Source organism: Nothobranchius furzeri, chromosome 1 (genome assembly GCF_043380555.1).
Source record: "Nothobranchius furzeri strain GRZ-AD chromosome 1, NfurGRZ-RIMD1, whole genome shotgun sequence".
Taxonomy (NCBI): Eukaryota; Metazoa; Chordata; class Actinopteri; order Cyprinodontiformes; family Nothobranchiidae; genus Nothobranchius; species Nothobranchius furzeri.
Genome location: NC_091741.1, coordinates 48,296,869 through 48,306,303, shown reverse-complemented (window position 1 = coordinate 48,306,303; position 9,435 = coordinate 48,296,869). Strand labels below are relative to the sequence as shown.

General features: G+C 41.2%; 1 protein-coding gene across 2 annotated transcripts in view; it reads right to left on the bottom strand.

Moving 5' to 3' along the window:
* wnt5b (wingless-type MMTV integration site family, member 5b) overlaps positions 1–2,911 on the bottom strand; it is an 89,723-nt gene extending 86,812 nt beyond the window's left edge. Inside the window, exon 1 of one of the 2 annotated variants that reach the window (XM_054739684.2) lies at positions 2,762–2,911. The gene's annotated coding sequence lies outside the window, so the exon portion shown is untranslated. The remainder of the gene's footprint in view (positions 1–2,761) is intronic. The other variant, XM_054739685.2, reaches the window with a different exon arrangement.
* Positions 2,912–9,435: the final 6,524 nt, after the last annotated feature.

Below are 9,435 nucleotides of genomic sequence, written 5' to 3'. Positions count from 1 at the left end.
AAGGCTTGATTAGGACCAAGCCAAGACCACGAGGATCAATAAATCCCTCCCAGAACCTTCACAAGAACAGGAAGGTTAAAAGATCTCAAAGAGCAACAAGTCATGCCCATTTCTAAGGGAATTCAACAACAAGAAACATCTGAAGCACAGCAGGTTTCAGTTGGCAAAGGTCAGAGGTCATGATTCAGCAAAGATGACACCATTTCTGATGCCAAAATACCTGCTGACCTAGGACAACACACAGGCTCATCTCACATTTACCAAAATGATCGTTGAGACTTTAGTGGAAAGTTCATGGGTCAAAGTAGGTTTTCAGATTGGATGGATCACTTAGTTCCTCTGATAAATGAAATCATTATTATTAAAACATTAGTTTGTGTTTGTAACTTCACAATGCCCTCCTGAACGACCTCCTGGACCACTTATGGCTGCTTGGGATGGCCCGTCTTCTCAAATGTCCACTCACTAATGACAGAGTCCCGAGGAGCGAGACGCTCAGGAAGCCTCAGTCAGAGTCACACCAGATAGACTTTATAAACCCCGCTAGACTCCTTAGTTTTAAAATGTAAGAAATACACTTTTGTTTTAAACGTGTAAATGTTGCTCCAGAAACGTCTGGACACAGAGGAACGGTGGGAAAGCAGCCTGGAGGCAGGAGGAGGAGAGATTATCTCTCTCTAATGGCTAACCTGTTGACAGCAACACTTTTCACCAGCTCCATCTACACATCTAATGTTACCCCACACACACACACACACACACACACACTAGAGACGTCACTGATAGAGATGGCCTCCACTTCCCCAGTACAGACCATGTGCTTTTATTTAAATCAACTCTAAAAACTCAGGTCATCGACTGGAGGAGTCTCTATCAGTTCCATCATTTAACTAAAATCAGGTTAAAATGACTAGAATCTGTAAAATGTTGTTTAATGACAGAGCAACTAAAGATTAATGCAAAACACCCGTTTAAAATGCTCATAACAGCTTATTTTAAAGGCTAAATGTTTGTCTGAATTATTACAAGACATGAGCCGGGTCAAAGGTCAGCGATCTTCTTGTTGATGGGAAAAGAGACAGACTTACACCTCTCCGCCAGCAGAGATGCACTAAAAACCCTTGTTTCACACACACACACACACACACACACACACACACACACACACACACACACACACACACACACACACACACACACACACACACACACACACACAGTTATCTGAATATATTTATTTCTTATCTTAATTTTTGTTTCATTTTTTTTTTCAATTTTCCGTTCAGTTTCTCCAGTTTTAATCAGTGTAGTCATTTTTGATTGACTCCTCATTTTATATATTGCTGTAGTGAATATCATCGTATAATTCTATCATCTCAGTCTGTCCTTTGTGTCTTTGTCCTCGTCTTTTATGTCTCATCGTCTGGTTTTGTCCCATTTTGGACAACGAGTGCACTTCTGTGAAATCGTGTCTTTTCTTTGCTCTCAAGTCATTTTTAGACCTCTGTAATAATCGGTTTGTGCCTCTTTTTGGTCATTTCACTCCTCTTTTGGACCTTGAAGCAGGTTGGACTTACTTTATTCTCCTTTTTTGTCATTGTTGCCTTTCATCTCTCCTCCTGCTTCATTTACTCACACCATGTCTGCGTGTTTTAGCAGTTGTGTGACTCTCTTGGTAATCATTACATTTCCCTGACTCAAACCGGCCCCTCTGGCTCGTAGAACCTTTGCCCTCCTTTTAATAATCCATCCTCTTCCACATCAATGGGTATATTTACAGTGCAGCTTTCTGAAAGCCTTTTTAAACACGGTCATGCTTCTGCAGCACATTTAGACGCAGCCACGCGATGAAAAATCACTTAAAGTTTCAGTGAAACAAACAAAAAGCCACATTTCAAACAGACTAAAGACAGATTCCTGAACTTCACGAGAACTTTTTGCTGTAATTGTATCAGATATGTTTTTTTAACAGTTTCCACATTCATCCTCAGAAGCAGAAGAAGAATGGTTTTCCTCTGAAGCTTCCAACAGCATCTCATTAAAGAGTAAGTACATTTTATTTATATAGCACTCATCAGAGTGGATCACCGCTGCATAGCATCAGTTTGTTACAGGCGATCTGTTCCTCGTGGATGGTAAACATCCACCTCCAGTGTCACTGAGACACTTGTGTGTGTTTTACGATAGCTGTCCAGATTTCGCCCCAGAGCTGCAGAAAGAGCTTCTGGCCCAAATGAAGGCAGCGCAATTACTCTGAACTGAGAGAAACATTTGTGCAACTTTTGGACCAAAATAGTCCTGGTCTCCACCGCAGAGTGAGAGTTGCCTTCATTCAGGCTGATGGGGCTGGCGCACGCACACACACACACACACACACACACACACACACACACACACACACACACACACACACACACACACACACACACACACGGAATGAGTCTGTAATGTAAGAAGACTGACAATGGAAACACTGGGGGAGGGAGCACCAGTCAAACTTTTTCACCTTGACTTCAGCAGGAAAAGTCAAGTTCAGACTCATTATTTACATCCAGCAGCTCAGAGGAATCTACTTTAATGGTGAAGATGAAACAAATAAACAAAGACTCGCAAAGACAAATCTATCGTTAAGCTGGAAAAGTGTCCAAATGATGAAATATTGTAAAAATTATTCAGTAAAAATCTGCATGAGAGGTCTTTATTCCCATTTTTTTAAAGTTAATGCAGTTTTTTTAAACAAAAAGACAAACGCAGGTCTTACCTGGTCTGATGCGCAGGATTAAAAGTTTCTCTTCAAGAAAACTTTCACCATCCGAGGAGGGACTCGACACCTCCGAGTGTTTCTCTGGGAAGCGACCAGACGGAGCAGAAGGTTTGTGTTTTATGGAGGGACGAAACCTTTCAGGTCCACTTTACGAGACACGCAAAATCCTCCGAGCGTCTCTTCTGTTGGACACACTTCCTTCCTTCCTTCTTCTCCTCCACTCCTCATGCCGTAGTGTCCTCGTTGGGTCACAAAAGCGCCGTTATTTTTACGAGAAGTTTACAGATGAGTGTATGTGAGTGTGTGTGTGAGAGAGAGAGAGAGAGAGGCAGCTGGTGGTCCGTGATGATCCGTGGATCTGTCCAAAACTTTTCCAAACTTTCACGCTCCTCCGTTGAGCTCAGGCTCCGCGTGACTTCCAGCAACAGGTGTCAGGAGTAAAGAGTGGTTTGTTCACGGACAAACTTTATAACTGAATAATTACACAGAAAGAGAGGAAGAGGGAGGGAGGAGGAGCAGGAGGAGGAGGAGGCGCGCGCCGGAGATCTCCAAAAGTCTTTACGCGTCCAGAGTGAGAAGAAAGATGAAGAGGAGAAACACTGTCCTCTACCTTTGGCTGACTGCATGGCTAATTTAACATAATGAGACAGAGTTATAAAAAAAAGGCTGTTCGGGAGCGGGATTCGAACCAGCAACCTATCCGAGACACCAGACAATAAATCATTACTAATCAGCTAATTAGCTTCATTAACTTCACCTGTGTGAGTCTGCATGGCTGAGTCAGATAAATCTGATGAGGTTGAACTCTGACCCTGTTGACCTCAAATACGAACAAAAGTTAAAAAAACACGGGGGGGGGGGGGGGGGGGGGGGGGGGTCCTGTATCGGGGATTAAACGTTCAATAAATAAATAGGAGAAAACATTCTGCCCAAAAGTGTGAAATGGACAGAGGCTGTGCAAACTGAGCTGCACATTAAAATGCTAAATGAACAGAAACTAACAGAAAAATGGAGGAATGGAAGGTTGTGGACAAAGACACTGAGACAAAAAGACTAAATGACACCAATGAGACAAAAATAACAATAAAGGAGTTTATCACTCATTTAGTATATATATATATATATATATATATATATATATATATATATATATATATATATATATATATATATATATTTGCAGTGGTCTATAGTAGGAACGAATGCTTTCTAAGTCGTTCTTGGGGGGGAAAAATATACTGGTGCACTATTTCTTGACCCTAAAAGTTGTTCACATCACAGCTGAGCCTCAGACGACAGGATTCGGAGTCTTATTTCCTGACATTTGGACATATCACCTCAGATTGGGTAACAGCAACGCTGGCTTGCAACGTAATGTTTTTCCCACAAATAACACAAGCCTGGAGGAGTTCTGCTGTGTGAAGGAGTTGCTAATGATAGCAGTTAGCTTGTCCGTCACGAGCCAAGATGGGTGAGTCCATGAATGCTAAGTGGCAGTGTGACATAGATCTGTGAGGCTTTTCGAATCCTGGAGTTTCACCATTTTATGCACTCTTGTGCGATATCTTGTGTCCTGCTGTACCCAAGGCATTGCAATATTGCAATTTCCCCACTGAGGGACTAATAAAGGTATTCTTATTCTCATTCTAATCTATTTTCTATCAGAAGCTAAAGCAGGAGATAGCTGTAGGAGACTATTTTCATCCTGCATGAAATCTCAGAGCGGCCGATCATAATCAGAAAAATTAATTAAAAATTTGTTTTTCAGCCATTCACACCTTTAAAAGAAGCTAAATGATGTAAAGCATCAACAACAACTCTGAAAGTGTCCGTCTCTGTTGTCCTATGGGTGACAGGACAGGAGGGACAGAAGAGAACGACACCGTTGGTGTTGGAGGATGTTTGGACTATCAGAAGCAAACAGTTTATTTTAGCAGCTTGACTCTTCTGACATTGTTTTTGTTTCCTCTCAGAGGATTTTTCCTGCTTGCTGTCCTCTCCTTCACCCCCCCCCCAACAGTCATTTATTTTATCAAAAAAAAAAACTTAATTCTCAGGAACAATAAAAACTATCAGCCAAACTAATGAAAAATAAAAGTTGTTATTCAAATCCCAGCTGCAGTCTTTTGTTATTTAGCATGAAACCATTGAAATGAGCCCGGCTGCGTGTTTTGGTCTCAGCTTCAACTCTCTTCCTCTTCTTCATCACCTTCGTCCTTCCTCTTTTCAGCCGTGTGTGTGATGTGATGATTGAAACCACATCTCCTCTGAGCCCATGTGAGCCCCCCCCCCGTAGTCAGTCAAATCTTTATTCTTCCTGTACGAACATGAAGGAAGGGATACACCACCTGATGTTTTCCCACAAATTCCTGTGATGTGAGGCTTCAACATCTGCAGGATCTCATCGTCACTTTCTGCAGAGAAAAACGTGGTGTTACCGTTTGCAGCTCTAACACACGACACCGTTGCATCCCTTGTTTTTGCACCATCAGGACCACTGAGTCAAACCTCAGCTGCCCGCCAGTCTTCCGTACGGTAAATTCCTCTCGCCTGGCGCTCCCAGCAGGAAGAAACAAACACAACTTCTGTTTGGCAGGGATCCTGCCCATCACATTACAGTACACGTGTGTTGCACATGGGATGTCTTCATCGTGTTTTATTGTAGGAAATAAAATGACAAATTTCCCCACAAATGTTAGTTCCCACGCTTTTTAAACTGATTTTATTCACACATTCTTGCAAAAACTGTAAATTACCATGAATGTTTGCGGAATTTAAACATGAGTTTTAATCTGGGAGTAACTGTATGGGCCAAGTTTTAATTTTATTTTGAATAATTGTCTTGATTTGTAAATAGTTTTTAAAAAGCTATTTTACAAATATAAATAATATTCACATCTTTATTTTTTTAATTACTTTTAATAATCTCTCAAATACACAAAACCACTTTTAGGGAAAGTTTACATTTAAATAGATCTAAAGGTCAAAAGTTGTTTGGGTAAATAATATTGTTTTCAATTGTCCATCAAAAAAATAAACTAATAAAATTTATAAAACATTTTCATCTGAATTTAATTAAAACTTTTGCTCCACATTTAAATCCTCCTAAATTTGTTTAAATATTAAAGTTTAGAAGGTTTTTGCATCCTTTTTCGTTTCATGTAAAGTTGAATATTTCTGACAAAGTTAAAATCCCAGCAGCTCTGAGAGCACAGACGATGAAACGTTTGGTGCTCATCGTGCCGCGTCTCCACTTTTCTATCAAACCGTCTCCATCCCATAAATCAGTAAGTCAGGCAGCCGTATCTCTTCCTCCATGCTCCGTCCGCCTCCTCAGCCTCCCTCCGCTGGCTTTTATTAGGACAGTAGATGAAGAAACCAGAAGTCGTCCTCCATGAGAGCAGAAGCAGGCCCCAAGCGTTGCCATATGTGGAGGTAAACACCGCAGCGTGTTACATTTACAGACTGTCTCGAGCTGCTTTTTGGAACGTTTGATTAACCTGAGGATCCCAGCGTGGAAATTCTCAGCAGAGAAGGTCAAGGGTCAAGGTCAGCAGAGCTGGGTGGGTCTGCTGGAGGTAAATCCACAAAGTGTGTTTGTATAAAAGCTGCACAACAAACTCCAACAGCTTCCAGGCTGTTGAGTTTCAGACAACAAGGAGTGTTTTTGTCCGTGTGCTGCACGATGAGGCCTTTCTGAAGACAGATAAAAGAAGACTGGCATCTGGAGTTCTGTTCCTATTGTGGGCGGCGGGGAAAATAAACCACTTGTGACAAGATAACGGGCCCTTTATAGCCTGCATGTGGAAGAAGATAGGGAACGGAGAAGGAGAAACGAGGAAAAAGGATCCTAATCTGAAGGAAAAGTGTAGCATGAAACTTTACTTTTATAAAGAAATGAACCTTGACCTCTGCGAGATCAAATCCAGGCTTGATGCTAAATAAAAACGATAAGAAAATGACGTTCATTTTAAAAACCATAGTACAATTTTAAAGACTATTTCATGCTAAATCCACGTTTCAGAGCTTTTGATCACGTCATATTGTTATTTCCTCATGAAAAACACCTCAAAAGCAGTTTCTGGCTTCCTGAAGCATCACCAGAACTGGATGCTATCTTTAGGAGCTCTGAAACACCAGTGATGCAACTTCAGCATCACTGCATATTGGAAAATTTCATCTCATAAAGGCCTACACTCCTTTCAGGAAATGCCAGATAATTACTACGTGGGGAACTGAGACTTTTTTTAAAGTTATCTTCAGTTAAGACATCATTTCAATTCAAATATTGTGTCCAAAGAAAGGAAACCTTTAGGCCAAACGTTTGCAGATGAATCTGGAGGGAAAGTGACTAAAAATGTAAAATTCTAGATAACTCAGTACTGCAGACCGAGAGGAAGCTGTCCAGCATGAACGATGAGCTCAGATGGGAGAAAGAAGCTGGAATAACCTTATCTGAAGAAGATTGGCCTAACATATGGAAAACTATGGCCACTACTTCTAGCTCTGGGTCGTGGAGAGAATTCACTTGGAAAAATACTCGGAGGTCCTTTTTTTTTATCATCCCTTGGATTAAGGAACTCCAAAGTAAAAATGTTGAGTTGGCTAAATGCTGGAAGAATAGTCTCAGAATGCCTCTTCATGGTCATTTGGGAATGTTCTAAAAATGTCCCCTAGTGGACAGAAGTGATCAAAAACCTCAAGGGGATACCAACAGCTTTGGTGTTTTTACTGGGGTAACTGGCCTGAGGAAGCGGGACAGATACCTTCTACATATTTTACAAGCAGCAGGACAAAGGCTAAGTGAAGGAGGAACCTCCAACGGGTTCTGATCGAGTAGAAGTGACGCTGCATCGTTGTGGTGGAGCTATCGACCTTTCCCCCCACCTGTCTTCAGAAAAATATGAACAACATTGGGAAAAGTGGAAATGTTTCTGCTACATTACTTTAGAGCTTTGTGTGTTCCTACAATTCCTAACTTGTACTTTTGTGGGTATGAAACTTCTACTTAGATGGTCTGAACAACCCAACCCCCCCCCCCCCCCCCCCCCATTGTTTTTGTGGTTTACTGCTGCTGTCAGTCCATCTTCTGGTGTTTTCGGTTCAAAGGTTATTGTCTAATCTGTTAAAAACGTAGCCTCGTGAACTAGACCACATTCTGGCTTTGCAAAGTTTGGTCTAGGAACGCTCAATTGGAACATGGCAGCCCTCTTTGGGGTTTCAAACTGATAGAGCGCTGTGAGTGGTTCACAATGGTGGGCCAATTACAGCACCCTATTTGCTTTGTGGGCCAATCAGGGCCCTCTATTCATCTGGTGGTGGGACGATGCGCCGGAGTGGAACAAGATGGCGACAGTTCGTTTGAAACGGCTTTTACAAGAATTTTGGACTATTTGGACTTAAATACATCTATCTGTTCCTGATTGTAATAAAGTCCTTTAGTTAGAAAATAACCTGACTTGCCAGCTTATTAAAAACATTCACAACAGTGAGAATCTGCAGCAAATGTGAATCTCAGGTCTCTGGGTCTGCAGCTGTGTACTATTGTGTAATTAACACAGATGTTGTTAATCCATGTGCCATCACCTGCTCTCTTCCCAAGGTGCATTATAAATCTCATGGGGGGGGGGGGGGGGGGGGGGGGGGCTGAGCTTTTCTTATGCAGACCCGGTGCACTGGAACGTGCTTCATCTGCACGTGAAGCAGGCCCCAACGCTAGCTCATCTTAAGGCCCGTTATTTTTGTCTTGTTTTTGAATCCTGGCTTTATCTGACTTCCATACTTTCTGTTTCATCTTTGTTGCACTTGTTCAGCACTTTGGCCAGCTGTCATACTGTTTTAAAATGTGCGTTTGAAATAAACTTGGTATGGATCTCATCCAAATCAAGCGTCTCATTTCTCGGTTGGAGTAATGGGTCACGAAAATAACATGTAACAGTAATATTTTATCACAAATTGTGTCTGCTGTTGCTCTGTAAGGTCCTTAGATATGTCCTAGATACAGCTCCTTTAATACCTTTGGTTGAGTTTCGTTCAAACAGGTCAGAACCGAGACACTAAATCAGCAAAACTGCCAAAGAAGACAAGAAATGAATCAAAGTTTCAATAAAATCCATATTTTATTCCATTCATTCATTTCAATTTTTAATCCACAACTTCAAAGTGAGTCTCAGCCATCGCTAAACAGACAACCCAAGAAAGAAAAAAAGAAAAACCCAAGAAGCCAACGAGAATTTACAACACGAGATTTAAATCCGACGGGATTTTCTTCTTAAAATGAACCAACTTTTTTCTTTTTTAACCTTCCATAAACTCTGTGGGATCATTAAATCTTCCGTTTGAGAAGCTGCAGACAATATCAAAGCCCTTATTTTGGTTTTGATCTGTGGCGAACAAAAACAAGCTCTGGTAGGCAAAAAGTTGATCTGAATCTGAACGCTGAAGCCTCGAGTCCAACAGGTGATGTTCTACAGGAATCAGGAGATTCAGGCTGGAAATAAAAGCTTCGAGTTAAAATAAAACAAACTTTGACACAAAACCAAGAGTAGGTGCAAACATGTCCGCACGATCTGCAGCAAGCTGCATACCAACAAAGATATGACATCTTTAATTCAACTATTTATGTAGAACCAGAAAAAATATATCTATTTATATAACTTTTAACTATTTAC